This window comes from Lactuca serriola, chromosome 8 (assembly GCF_051521515.1).
Source record: "Lactuca serriola cultivar US96UC23 chromosome 8, Lser_US96UC23_V15, whole genome shotgun sequence".
NCBI classification, from domain to species: Eukaryota; Viridiplantae; Streptophyta; class Magnoliopsida; order Asterales; family Asteraceae; genus Lactuca; species Lactuca serriola.
The window spans coordinates 60672325-60685773 of NC_136415.1; positions in this window are offsets into that span (position 1 = coordinate 60672325).

The following is a 13449-nucleotide window of genomic DNA, read 5'->3' on the forward strand; positions in this document are numbered from 1 at the left end:
AGTCCTATGTTACTTGGTGAAATTCCTTAGACCTTCCAAGAAGCAACACAAAGAATGAAGAAATTTGAAAAAGTGAAGACAATAAGAGCCTATTAAAGATGATTCAAGAAAAGCAACAAAAGCAAAGAAGAAAAATGAAGAAAAAGAGCAACACAAAAAGAAGAACAAGATTCCAAGTTCAAGACTCATGTTATATATATGATTAAAAAAAAAAAACTGGATGTCAAGCAGCAAATGTGATTGAAGACCCAATAATAGAAGTTCAAGATTGAAGATTTAGGTTGTTAGGTTTAGATTTTGGTTAAGTAGAGTTTTTATTATTTTATTTTATTTTATTTTTGATTTTTGGTGAGAAAAGGCCCCGACGATGAGACGGTAGACAGTAAAGGACAGTACAAGGGAGAAGCCTCTGAAACCGGATGTTTGCCCGGAGGCCATGCTGCAAAACCCTATTTCATTATTATACACTTTGGCCTGACAAATGTAGGAATCACAGTGTGTGAAGAGGCGCCTTTCCTTCGTGCACTATGGTTTACATTGGTGATTTAAAGTGCCCCCACTGGGCGCATCTCTGTTTCCTTTGTCTTGCACACCGCGACCGCATCCAGCCGTGATCCATTCGCCCATCAAGTGGTTAAGATTGTGGTTTATGGTTCTAAAGCGGGGAACATTTTGAAGATGCGTAGGGTCCATTGAAGGACTAATTCTGACCATGTTGACTGATGTTGACCAAGTTCTATGGTATCTTTCTTTTTCCTTTTTAGATAGTTCATCTCAAGCTCATTTTTAGTCTTGTTCTAACTGGAGGACAAGTTAGGTTTAAGCTTGGGGTGATTTGATAGCTTATTTTATTTCCTTATTTTTATTAGTTTATTTCAGATTTTTAGATCTTTTTATCATTAATGCATTGCATTTTATTTATTTTTCTTTAGTATGGATCGTACCGGGTGCTTGTTATGTTGCATGAGATATTTTGTAGGTTTTTCGGTGCTTGTTGCGGTTGCGGGTTGATTAGAGACGAGCTTAGTGGGCTCCCGAGGCATTATTGGGCTTGGCGGAATCAAAGAAGAAGAATTGGGCTTTGAAAGTTATTGGCTTGGATTTGGGCTTGTGAAGATGGATCATAAATTTCTAATTTTGGGCTTAGAACATCCATTTGGTGGCTAAATGATGATTAGTGCATTTCAAATTACATGGACAAGGGGTGAGCAAAGGAATCTTTGGTAGTGGAAGGGTGGAGTGGCTTGGTGGACCAATGGCAACACAACAACATTTGCGCGGGTAGAATTTTCGCCGTGCGGGTACCCGCGCAACTGCCCAGTTTGGGCATTTTGGTCATTTGGCTCACCATAACTCTTAGGGATCAGATCTAGAGGCTCATTCACGTTTTTCCACCATTGGAGACCTGCAAGAGGCGATTTTGGGAGCTAGAAATCATTTCCTTTCATCTTTCCAAATCTTAGGTAGTTTCTTTATGCAATTAGATTATTATTCTTGTTACTTTGTTGCCATGAGTGGCTAATACTCTTATTTGGTTGACTTTGGCTGAAAACCAATGAATGTTTGTGGGTTTTGAAGGATTTATATTGATTATCAATTTATTCCATGTTTATGATTCTAGTTTGCAATTCTTATGCTTATTTGATGCTTTGATCATGAGCTTAGTATTTGATTGAGCAATGGTTGATTTATTTCATTGATATTGCATTGGATCGTTGAATTTATCTAGAATAAAGGCTTTATGATGGTAGAAATCATCTCTAGCTTATGAATCATATCTCCTTTATGGATGTGTAAGCATTTGACATCCTCTAGGAATTGGGGATTCCTTCATTCTTAAGGCTAATTGATTTCTTGGAATTAATTGCTTCAATTGACCCTTGATCTTAATTAAGAAGGTGTGTTGTGGGCTTCCCCAACCTCCATACTACCTATGAGGAATCTTGGCATATCATGCTTCATGATTGTTATAACCAATTTGGGATGAAGGATAAGCTTTGTATTAGATCCTAATGATAAACACACAAATGTTCATTGTGTTGAATCGCCTTAGTTAACTAATTATTTCCAACCTTTGAGTATCTCATCAACTTTCTTAATTGCAAGGTTTTTAGTTATTCAATTATTTTAGTTTTCAAGTAATCAAACAACCCCCCTTTTAGTTTAATTGTAGTTAATTAGTTTAATTTCACTAGTTCTATTGAACTGCATTGGTGATTGAATACAACCATTTCTCCGAGGATCGATACTCCTTTTTACCATTATATTACGTTTATTTAGCAATCAAAGGGTGTAATTTGCTTGGTGGTCTTGACATCCCATCATACACATATACACATACTTAAATAAATAAACACATATGGCTATTTTGTGAAATAATTACTTGAGCTCCGTTGATTACATGCATCACACCCCTTTCTTTTGTAAAAACCCTTTTAGAAAATCATAATCTTTTGAAAATTTACCAATTCCTCAGTTTGAGTTTAGATACACTCGAGAGTGTGCCCAAATCTCGTAAACCAAGGCTCTGATACCAACTAGTAACATCCCAAAAACCATAAATAAAAAAATGTTCTTAAGACAACCAAAACAACCATTCATTCATTCTAAAAGCCCTTCAAAGTATAGAAATATATCAAATAGTTATTAAAGTACAAAAAAGTCATAAAATGCAGAACACCGGTGGATGCGATGAAATAATGTCGAGCTCTTCCTTTTGGAACCAGAAGCATCTGAAACATAAACATAAACCGTAAGCACAAAGCTTAGTGGGTTCCCCAAAATACCACATACCATGATGGGATTAAAACAACTTTTAATCTAAGAAGATCGATTAGATCTTGAACAAGTATATGAATTTAAAACAGTAAAAACGCAATAATAAGAACAAACAGCTTGAATCAAACGAGTCGAATGATTAAATAAAATCCTTAGAAGAGCTCGATTAAGAACATCAACTGTAAAGGATTAGAAGATTACAAGAACGATTACAGAAAAATTATTAGTGCTCTTGATCAATCGCTATTTCGATAATCTCTAGAATCTTAACCTAATATGCATGCAAGCATTTAACTTATATACAATACATAAAAGGCTCTCGGTTGGACAGGCCCAAACCGGAGAATAAAAGGCTAATCTAACGAGCCCAAAAGACGCAACATCAAAACTCTTTTCAGCCCAACAATCTCCCCCTTTGCGTCAATTTGGAGCGAGACTTTCACTTCCTACTTGGGCCGGCGGCTGAAGCTGGTACCTTCTTCTTCACGGTACTAAACAGACACTTGGTTATGGAAAGGATAGTCTGTCTAAACCGGATGTACCAATTGATCATATCATTGAAGTACTTGATATCATCAGCCGAATTGTCTTTACACTGCTTGATGATGAATAAGATGTGCTCCAAGCAAGTTGTAGTGTAAAGATGTTTGTCAGCTAAAGCGAAGAGACATTTCTGTCCTTCGGCTCTAGTGAACATCACAGAGTTTCGCCCCGAATCTATCTTGCCCATTTGCATTTGATTCAGATCACTGGCCGATCCCACAGGCTTGACTTTCGGTTTCTTCTTAAAAACTGTGGCAACCTCCTGATCCATTAGGGCCACCTCCATGATATAGCATGCCAGCATCCTTTTGACATGGTCTAAGATGGGACCATATTCGGCTTCGTTTGTCAGCAGGATATTGTACAAGACTATCCAATCATGAGGGTTCAGATTGGGCAGATCCGCCAGAGAGATCATGTGAGCAGTTCTTGCAGATCCTCGGATAAGCTTGAACTTGACGTTTGTGAATCTCCCCACGGCAAAAGGCTTCATCACCCGAACATTGACAATCTTCTGGGCGCTCCATGTAAGGTATTGAGGGCGAGCGGCCTCCAGGTAGAAGTCAATGAGCTCCCTGTCAAGCTCATCGTTCGGATGCGGGACTTCAAAGATGTTGGAGAAGGCGTGGAAGATGAACGCCTTTCGAGTCAGTGGCATATCGAACTGCGAATCGATGGTGTTGTTGCAGTCGAACGATATCACCGGCTCGAGCCATAGTATGCTTGGAGTCTCTATGGCCTCTTTTATCAAACGATCCCTGGTCCAGGCAGGGAAGAGCAACTTTCGGCTCTCAAGGAGATCGTGGGCTTCTTTTTGCTTTCGTTCGGCTTCTTCAGCCTCACGCGCCACACGACTGGCATCGTCTTCAGCATTGCGACTGTTCTTTCTTTTTAACATGTCCGTAATGGTCTCCTTGTCTTCATCTTCATCTTCATCTCCATCCTCTTCTATATGTTTGCCCTTGTCCTTCACACCCGAACCCGAGGCATGACCAGTTGGGGGTGGTTCGGTTGTGTGAGTATCTTTGGAGGACGGAGGTGGTTTCGATCCTTTCTTCTCTTCTCCCCCTTGTTTCGGAATGGACACGAAACTCGGAAGGCCTTCAATTTTGCTTAAGAGGTCCATGGCCGGGGAGAGCTTTTCAGCGAGGGTGCGCCTCACCGAATGATTAAGGATGGGGTCGTGTGCTTCCAGGATGTTGGATAGAGCCGCGTGGACATCCGAAACACACGTCTTGATGACTTCCCTCTCGGGTCGAAGAGCTTCCAATTGTTGTTCGGAGTTGGAAAGCTGCGTGCTCTTGACCTTTAGGGCAGTTGTTTTACTTGCCAGAACGTCCATCAGAGAGTTCTCTGCCGCAAGATCCTCTTGTAGTTTTGCCAGACGGGCATCGATGGAGGCACGGAGTGCCGAGTTGTCGTCGCTGATATTTTGTCGGAGGGTAGCGAACGAAGTCAACTCCGTCGAGACGAACTTGGCCAATTGCTGAACAATCGGTTCCAGAGTTGTCTTTGTGGCATTGGCGCTTTCCTGCAGAGACTTCAGCAGGTCAGAAGCGTCGGAGAATAGTTTATCGACTTTTTCGGTCGCAGCCTCACAGGCTCGGGTGGAGGCGTCTATCGCAGCAGTAGCTGAGGCCACTGAGTCATGTTGAGCCCTGGAGAAGGCATCAACTATCTTCTGAAGGGCAGCTTCAGATAAGGATGACTGCTGGTTGGAGGAGGAGGCGAGAAGTTGATCAACCTTCTCGTTAAGATCGCGGAGATGCTTCTTTGTCACTGGAGCATCATCCTCCTCATCACTCTGAACTTGAAACGGACTATAGTAGACCGAATCAAAGTTCATGTGATCACCACCAAGGTATTGATCATCGCCATCGGAGGCGGCTTCTGGAGATTGAGGTGGTGGTGAAGCTGGGGGTGTTGTGGGTTTGGTTGGTTCAGGTTGAGTGGGTGGGTGGTTAGTTTCGGGTGGTGGTGGTATATGAGTTTCGGTTTGTGGAGGTTCGGTTATGGGAGGGGTTTCGGTTACAGGTGGTGTTTCGGTTGATGTGGTGAATATGGGTGGTGGTATAGGGAATGAGGTTGGTGGTATAGTAGGGTTTATGGTGGGAATGGAAATAGGTATTGTGGGTGGAGGGGAAGGAACTGGGGATTGGTGAAGTTCCATCTCCGGGGTTGGGGACCGAGGGGGTGTGTTGCCTCGTAAAGGAGATTCATCTCCTTGTGAGCCCTCAGAGTCCGAACTCCCACCGTCAGATTCGCTTGATGAGGAGGGAAGGACGAGCTTTCGCTTCTGTTGGGTCTTCCTCCTTTTCGGTTGTGGGGATGAAGCAGGTTTCTGTTGTTTACGCTTCTTTGGAGAAGGTCCCTTTGGAGCTTTGGACACTTGCTTTCCCTTGTCACCCTTTTTGCCCCTGGCCACCGGTTTGTCGGAATCATGAATCGATCGCAGCATGTCCGGTGTCAGTTCCCTCGGACCAGTTTGGTGAAACTCCTTGATCGTTCTGATCAATCTGCTATCTGCTGGCACATCAGCATACATCGACTCCGGGATAGAGCCAATGAAGGAGAATTTCGATGCATCGGATACGATGATCTTCTTGGTATGAAAGGTACCAATAGAAGACATCGGTGCACCGTTGGCTGTGGGAACGTTAAACTTGTCCATAGCCCATCTGGTGATCAAGATCCAGAACCGGGCCAGCGACACCTCGGAGTGTCGGGAAGAGGAAGAGAGGCTCTGAATCAGTTGTTGCCAAAGGACAAACCCATAGTCCAGATTGATCCCGTTGTACACCCCATACATAATCGACAGGAAAAGACGACTGGCCCCGTCCGATCCTGAGCTCCTTTCTGACAGTCCCTTGAAGAGAACTGTAAATAATCCATTCCACTGGGGCGGTAGGCAGGACTTCTTGAACCTTGCGACAGAGGTAAGAACTTCCGTGTAGCCCATGTTGTAGAACATGTTGTAGAGCATACCAACCGGAATCGTCTCCGGGTGAACACGCGATGGGTCAACAGCAAACCCAAGCATGGTGCAGAAGCGGGGACGAGAAATCGACGTCTTGTGTTCCGCCACTTCGAAAAAGACCCTGTCGACGGCCTTGTCGTAGTAAGCCGTTGCGTAGACCTGAGATAAGGCCACCATTGGCACCGTTTCAATCCGTGACAGTGCAGGAGCGAGCTGGGAGTATTTGAGACACTCGATGACTGGCGACATATAAGAATCATACGCCAGTGGGTTGAGATCAATCACGAGGCATTGCTGAGGACGGATTGGAAGAATCTGAGAAGTAGCATGGACGGAAGAGGATTCAGCCATTGTTGCAGGTTTGGAGAAGAAGATAACCGGGAGAGAGTTTGGAAGTATTTTTGCTTTGGAAATTATGGGGCAGTAAAGAGGTAAAAGGTGGTGTTGATGGGTTTTTATAGTAGGTGATAGGAGAGAGAAAGATCGTTTCAAATCTCTTATGGAAATACGAAACGGGTGTTTTTGGAGTGACTGATTGATGACAGTTGAGACGTGCGATGATCACGTAGGAGAGAGAGTGTCAGATTCCTAGGATCACGCCGCCCAATAAGCGCCGGTTCAGAGAGAGAAATCGTTTCCATTTCCACACGCGCCTGTAACTTCAGAGATATGACGCTTCGACATTGCACACGCGTCCTCAAGTGTCAGAAAAAGCGCGGCCGTTTCAAATTCATGCGCCCTCCTTTTTACCGTCGTTTGAATTTCTATCCTTTTAACTCCCGCCGAGTCAGCAACTTTTTGTCTTATCCCCTTTTAAACGGCTGTTTCCAATTAATGATCCACGTGTCTAATTTTTGACCACAACTTCATTTGTAACCATCCAGTAAATATCCAGCCTGTAAAATAATTAGTAACGGAATTTTGGAAAATCTTGGATTTTCGTGCAAAGAGTGTAAAAGAAAAAAAAGAAATAAAGCAACTCTTTTTAGGATAATCTGTGATGTCAATAATGACACGAAACTGATGATCCCGGGCACGAATCTCTTCCTTCAAGGTCCAAAAGAACCTCAAAGTGTTAATGTGGAATCCCGTTGAAGTACGATCAAACATTTATTAAGAAGTGTTGAAAGGCTTCTTTTAATTAGGCTAATTAATGGTGGTTTCGCTTTGATTCAACAATGCAATTCTTGATATAAGAATGAATGTGAACAAAGTACTTGTGAGACCAGTGTAGTCTGTTGAACAAGTAGGTTTGAGTTGATGTTGCAGTGGCGTGGATAAAAATGAAATCTCAGATAAAAATTTAAAACTGGATCCCATGGGAAGAAATGTTATGGTGTGTAACAATTTCATTGGAATCACGCAAAAAAAATTGGAGATTTCATGAAGGTACATTCGTCAATTCATTGGTGAAAACTTGATCAAGTTAATTGGTCACCGTCAATTCGTTGGTGTTGAATTTTGGGTTTCACTCAGCTCGTAGTGGCACGAAGCTAAGATCATAAACACAGATGTTGTGTAACCATAAACCTCAGTGGTAGTTTCTGAGAGTCTCAGGGGTTACAGTGATGAAACGAATATTATGGAGAAGTGTAATGGGGATGGTGAAAGAAGACATAGTACCTCTGCTGCGAACAAAAGGACCAAGCAGGAGACTCTGAACTCATGTGAGAAAAGAGTGAGGTAGCTCACGATTAGAATAAATGAGTTAGCCTTATTGGGAAGACAAGGTTTGTGTATACCAGGTCATGAAGGCCATTATTCAAAATCTTATGAGGCTTGGGACACATACAGCAGCATGCTTCTAGGGACACTTAAGTAAGTCATCAAATATATCCCCATAAACGAATGAGCACACAAATAAATAAAATATTTTTGCAGTTTTTGAAATTTATAATAAAAATAAAATTAAAAACAGTAATAGATAAAAATAAAAAAGTAAGAGTTAAAATAAAAATAAGACCTAAAAAAAACTCTGGAAAAAAAGATTGAAAAACCGAACCCGAACGTTCGGTTGGTTTCGGGTGGAAAAAGCTGAAAAACCGAACCCGAACCTTCGGTTGGTTTCGGTTCTTGAAAATTTTGAAAAAACCGAACCCGAACCTTCGGTTGGTTTCGGTTCTTGAAAATTTTGAAAAATCGAACCCGAACCTTCTGTTGGTTTCGGTTCTTGAAAATTTTGAAAAACCGAACCCGAACCTTCTGGAGGTTTCGGTTATGGAAAATTTTTAAGAAACCAAGGAGTTTAGATATGCAATATGAAAAAAAAAAAAAAACTTTTTACATAAAGAAAAACAAATTTTGCACAAGAAATATACAACACAGAAAAACTACCTTTGAAGTAATGAGCGAGTCAGATGGTTGAACCGAACCCGAACGTTCGGTTGGTTTCGCTTCTTACGTTTGAGATTGAGAGGTAGTGTGAGGTACTGACTTTGATTCCATCATACCGAGCCCTTGCAATATTTTATTGAATGATGCTTCAGGAAGAGCTTTGGTAAAGACATCAGCCAGTTGATCAGTGGTTCTTACGAAGTGAACTTCGACATTTCCATCTTCCACATGATCTTTGATGAAGTGATACCTCAGTGCTATGTGTTTGGTTTTAGAGTGTTGCACTGGGTTATGACAGATCCTAATTGCACTTTCAGAGTCACAATATAGTGGGATCTTCTTCATATTGAGTCCATAGTCTCGAAGTTGACTCTGGATCCAAATCACTTGTGATGTGCAGGATGCAGCGGCAATGTATTCCGCTTCAGCAGTAGACAGCGACACACATGTTTGTTTCTTGGATTGCCAGCTGACCAACTTCCCATCAAGAAATTGACAGCCACCAGTTGTGCTTTTGCGGTCGAGTCCACATCCTCCAAGGTCAGCATCAGAATAGGCTTGAACGAAGAAGCCTGAATTGGATGGATACCATAGACCTAAGGAGGTGGTTCGCTTGAGATAGCGTAGGATGTTCTTCACTGCCAGCATGTGAGGTTCGCGTGGGTTAGCCTGAAATCGAGCACAATAACACACAGAAAACATGATATCAGGCCTGCTAGCAGTTAGATACATCAGTGAGCCTATCATTTGACGATAGAGCGTGATGTCGACAGCCGGTTTGTCTAGAGAAGGGGTAAGCTTGGTGCCGAATGCCATTGGGACTTTGACTTTTGAGTCTCCCATCATGCCAAACTTTGCTAGGAGAGTCTTTGTGTAAGCTTCCTGATTGATAAAGATGCCTTCGGGTCCCTGTCTTATATTTAAACCAAGGAAAAAATTAATAGGACCCATTGAGCTCATTTCAAACTTAGTCTCCATCAACTTTCTGAATGCAGCTGTTAAGCTGGGATTCGTAGAGCCAAAGATGATGTCATCGACATAAATTTGAACTATCATAAGGTGGTTACCTTCCTTTTTGCGAAAGAAGGTTGGGTCAACCGAACCTTGTTTGAATTTGGCCATCTTTAAAAATTTTGTAAGCGTTTCATACCAGGCTCTCGGAGCTTGTTTGAGGCCGTACACAGCTTTATCCAGAATATAGCAATGATTTGGATATTTTTCGTTCACGAACCCAGGAGGTTGCTCCACATACACAGTTTCTTCAAGTTCTCCATTGAGAAATGCACACTTGACGTCCATTTGGAAGACCTCAAAGTTTTTGTGAGCAGCATAGGCCAGAAATATTCTAACCGATTCTAGCCTAGCTACTGGAGCGAACGTCTCTTCGTAATCTATCCCTTCCTCCTGACAGTATCCCTTGACAACCAGACGAGCCTTGTTCCATATGACATTACCTTCCTTGTCCATTTTGTTTCTGAAAACCCATTTAAGACCAACAACCGAAGCATCTGGAGGAGTTGGAATGAGGCGCCAGACTTTGTTCCTTTCAAACTCGTTCAGTTCGTCTTGCATTGCTTGAACCCAATCAGAGTGATCGAGGGCAGTGTTCACTGTCTTCGGTTCAACTTTTGATACGAATGAGTTAAACATACAAAACTCTACCTTTGAGAATAGAGATGTCTGTTTTGCCTTCAGTTGAGATCGGGTCAAGACCTTATCAGATACATCACCAACTACTTGAGAGATAGGATGATCTCTGGTCCATTTGGTAAGAGGAGGGTAATTCGGGTCGAAGGTTGGATCTGGTTCAGCATTGATCATCTCTTCGGGCTCAGATTGGCTATCGTCATCAAGCGTCATATCATCATGCTCCCCCTCAATTGATGAGTCTTGAGAAACATGAGTTTCAGGGGTTTCTTGTGGTGCTGGAGTTTCAGGCATTGAAGCACCTTCGTTTGGAGGGGCACCTTCGGTTGGAGAAGGACCTTCGGGTGAAGTGGTAGAGCTTTGCTCCCCCTCGACATGAGAACTTGGCTCCCCCTCGACTGAAGCATTGTTGGTTGGAGAGTCATCAGTGGGAGATTCTCCTTCATGCATTCTTCTTGCAGCATCATCGACAATCTGCTTCATATGATCTATCTTGTTGTCAGCTGCACCTGCTTCGGAGAGAGAAGCTTTTTCCGGTTCGTCAAAGAGTTCCAGAAATTTCTCGTACAAATTGGCGATTGAGACTGTGACTTGGCCAGTTTGAGGAAATATTTCCCCGGCAGTGTCATCTATGGGCTGTAGCTTCTTGACGTAGTTATCGTCGAAGGTCACATAGTATGTCTCTTCAATCCTTCTTGATCGTTTGTTTAGGACCCTGTACGCCTTGGATGTGAGTGAGTACCCCAGAAAAATTCCCTCGTCGGCTTTGACATCAAACTTGTTGCGGTGTTCTTTAGAGTTAAAGATGAAACACCTTGAGCCAAACACATGGAAAAATTTCACGTTGGGCTTTCTGTTGTTTAATATCTCATATGGTGTGAGCGTGAATCGCTTGTTGAGATAGGACCTGTTTTGTGTATAACAAGCAGCAGAAATAGCGTCAGCCCAAAAATAAAGAGGTAAGGAAGCGAAACTTAACATAGTTCGGGCAGCTTCACACAGAGATCGGTTTCGTCTTTCGACTATCCCGTTCTGCTGGGGTATGTAGGGAGCTGAGAAATTATGACTAATTCCCTTTTCTGCAAGAAACTCTTCAAACTCCCTGTTCTTGAATTCGAGACCATTGTCGCTCCTGATGTTTCGAACGACCTTCTTGAGCTGGACTTCAATTTGGTTGATAAACACTTTTAGCTTTTGAGTCGCTTCAGATTTGAGCTTTAGAAAGAACACCCATGTAAATCGAGAGAAGTCATCAACGATAACAAGAATGTACTTGCTACCACCGATGCTTTCAATAGATGAAGGACCACACAAATCGATATGAAGCAATTCGAGTGGTTCAACAACTTTTGTGTTAATTATGGATGGGTGACTTTGACGACTCTGCTTTCCCATTTCGCATGCAGCACATAAATGCTCTCTGTCAAACTTGAGCAATGGAAGACCCCTAACGTGACCTCCAGTGACAAGTCGATTGATATCTTTGAAATTGAGATGAGAGAGTCTTCGGTGCCACAACCAGCTTTCGTCGGATTGAGCTTTTGATAGCAGACATATGGCTGGGTTTCCTTTGATGGGTTTCATGTTCAGAGGAAACATTTCACCCTTTCGATCTGACTTCAGAGTCACTTTCTTTGTCTTTTTCTCTATGATTTCAGAACCTTCATCATCGAATGAAACTTTGAGACCTGTACCTCCGACAAGTTGAGATACACTGATGAGGTTGTGTTGAAGTCCTTCCACATAGGCCACCTTCCTTATGGTAAAATCACCATTCGTTATCATCCCATATCCCTTTATGGTGCCGAAAGAGTTATTTCCAAACTTAACGTTGCCACCATTTGCAAGAGATCTGTATTCCCTGAGCTCCTCTTTCCTCCCTGTCATGTGACGCGAGCAGCCACTGTCGATGTACCATTCTTCGTCAAACTGCTCGTCACTTATAACCTGCAAAAATTAAGCAGATTTAGGAACCCAAAGTTTCTTGGGTCCATGTGAGCTTTTCATGGGAACAGGAATAGTAAGAGAGATGTCAACTAGATATGTTCGTTTTATTAGAGTTGTTTCATCTTTCTTTTTAATGGTAAAGACTTTTATTTTATGAACATTAGGGATGTTCGTTTTGGACTCAGGTTTGGATTCATCGACCTTTTGCTTTCCCTTCTGTTGAGCTGAAGAATGAGGTTTTTGAGGGCAAGCGGGATTAGTTTTGGAACTAGATGGAGATGAATGAGTGGAAGTAAAAGAACGAGAAGAATTAGGAAGAGAGGATTTGGATTTGGATTTGGATGGAGATGTCTTCCTTGCTGATGACTCTAGGTGACCCTTTTGCTTTTGATCGTTGGTGGGGTTAACCTTTGAGTCTTGTTCCTTTTTCATTTTGGAGCCGAACCTCTGTGTTCGGTTGGTGTTGTTCTTGGAACCGAACCTTTGGTTTCGGTCGAAGTCCTTTTCAGAACCGAACCTTGGCTTTCGGTTGGTATCTTCTTGTGAACCAAACCTTGGCTTTCGGTTAGTATCTTCTTGCGAACCGAACCTTGGCTTTCGGTTAGTGGAACTTTCAGGCTTTCGTACAGGATTGTTTTCATACTTCAGATTCTTGTCCTTGTGTGTATAGTATGCGTTCTGGGAGTGCCAGAATTGTTTCCTTTCAGAAAGATTTTTCCTGTATCTTTGGTTCCTCTCTATCTTCTTATCCCTCATCTGCTTAGGTTGATGATGAACGTTCGCTCTTGTTTTTGCTGTCACTTTGACTGATTCCTTTTGAACTTCAGGAGTTTTTCTTTGCGCAGAGGGAACAGATGGAATATCTGAAGAAGATTCAGTTTGCCCTGAGGAAGTGGAAGGAGTATCTGATGAAGTTTCGCTTCGAGCTGTAGGTGTTGAAGGAATGTCTTCTTTTGCTAAACAATCATCCTCTTGAGGAATTTCTTTGGTACCACTTGTACTTGGTTCACTGAAATTATCAGGCTTGTTCAAGGGTTCAGGTATGTACCTCCCTTTCTTCATCCAGGAGGTTCTTTCAGAAAGACCAACGGTTTCGTTTCCATTATCAATAGGAGCTTCCCAGAAATACTCATCACAGCCATCAGCATTGTCTTCGTTAACAATAGCTGTGAGTTCAGCTGTTTGATGTTCGGTTACTCCAGTCACCTTGTATACTTGATTTG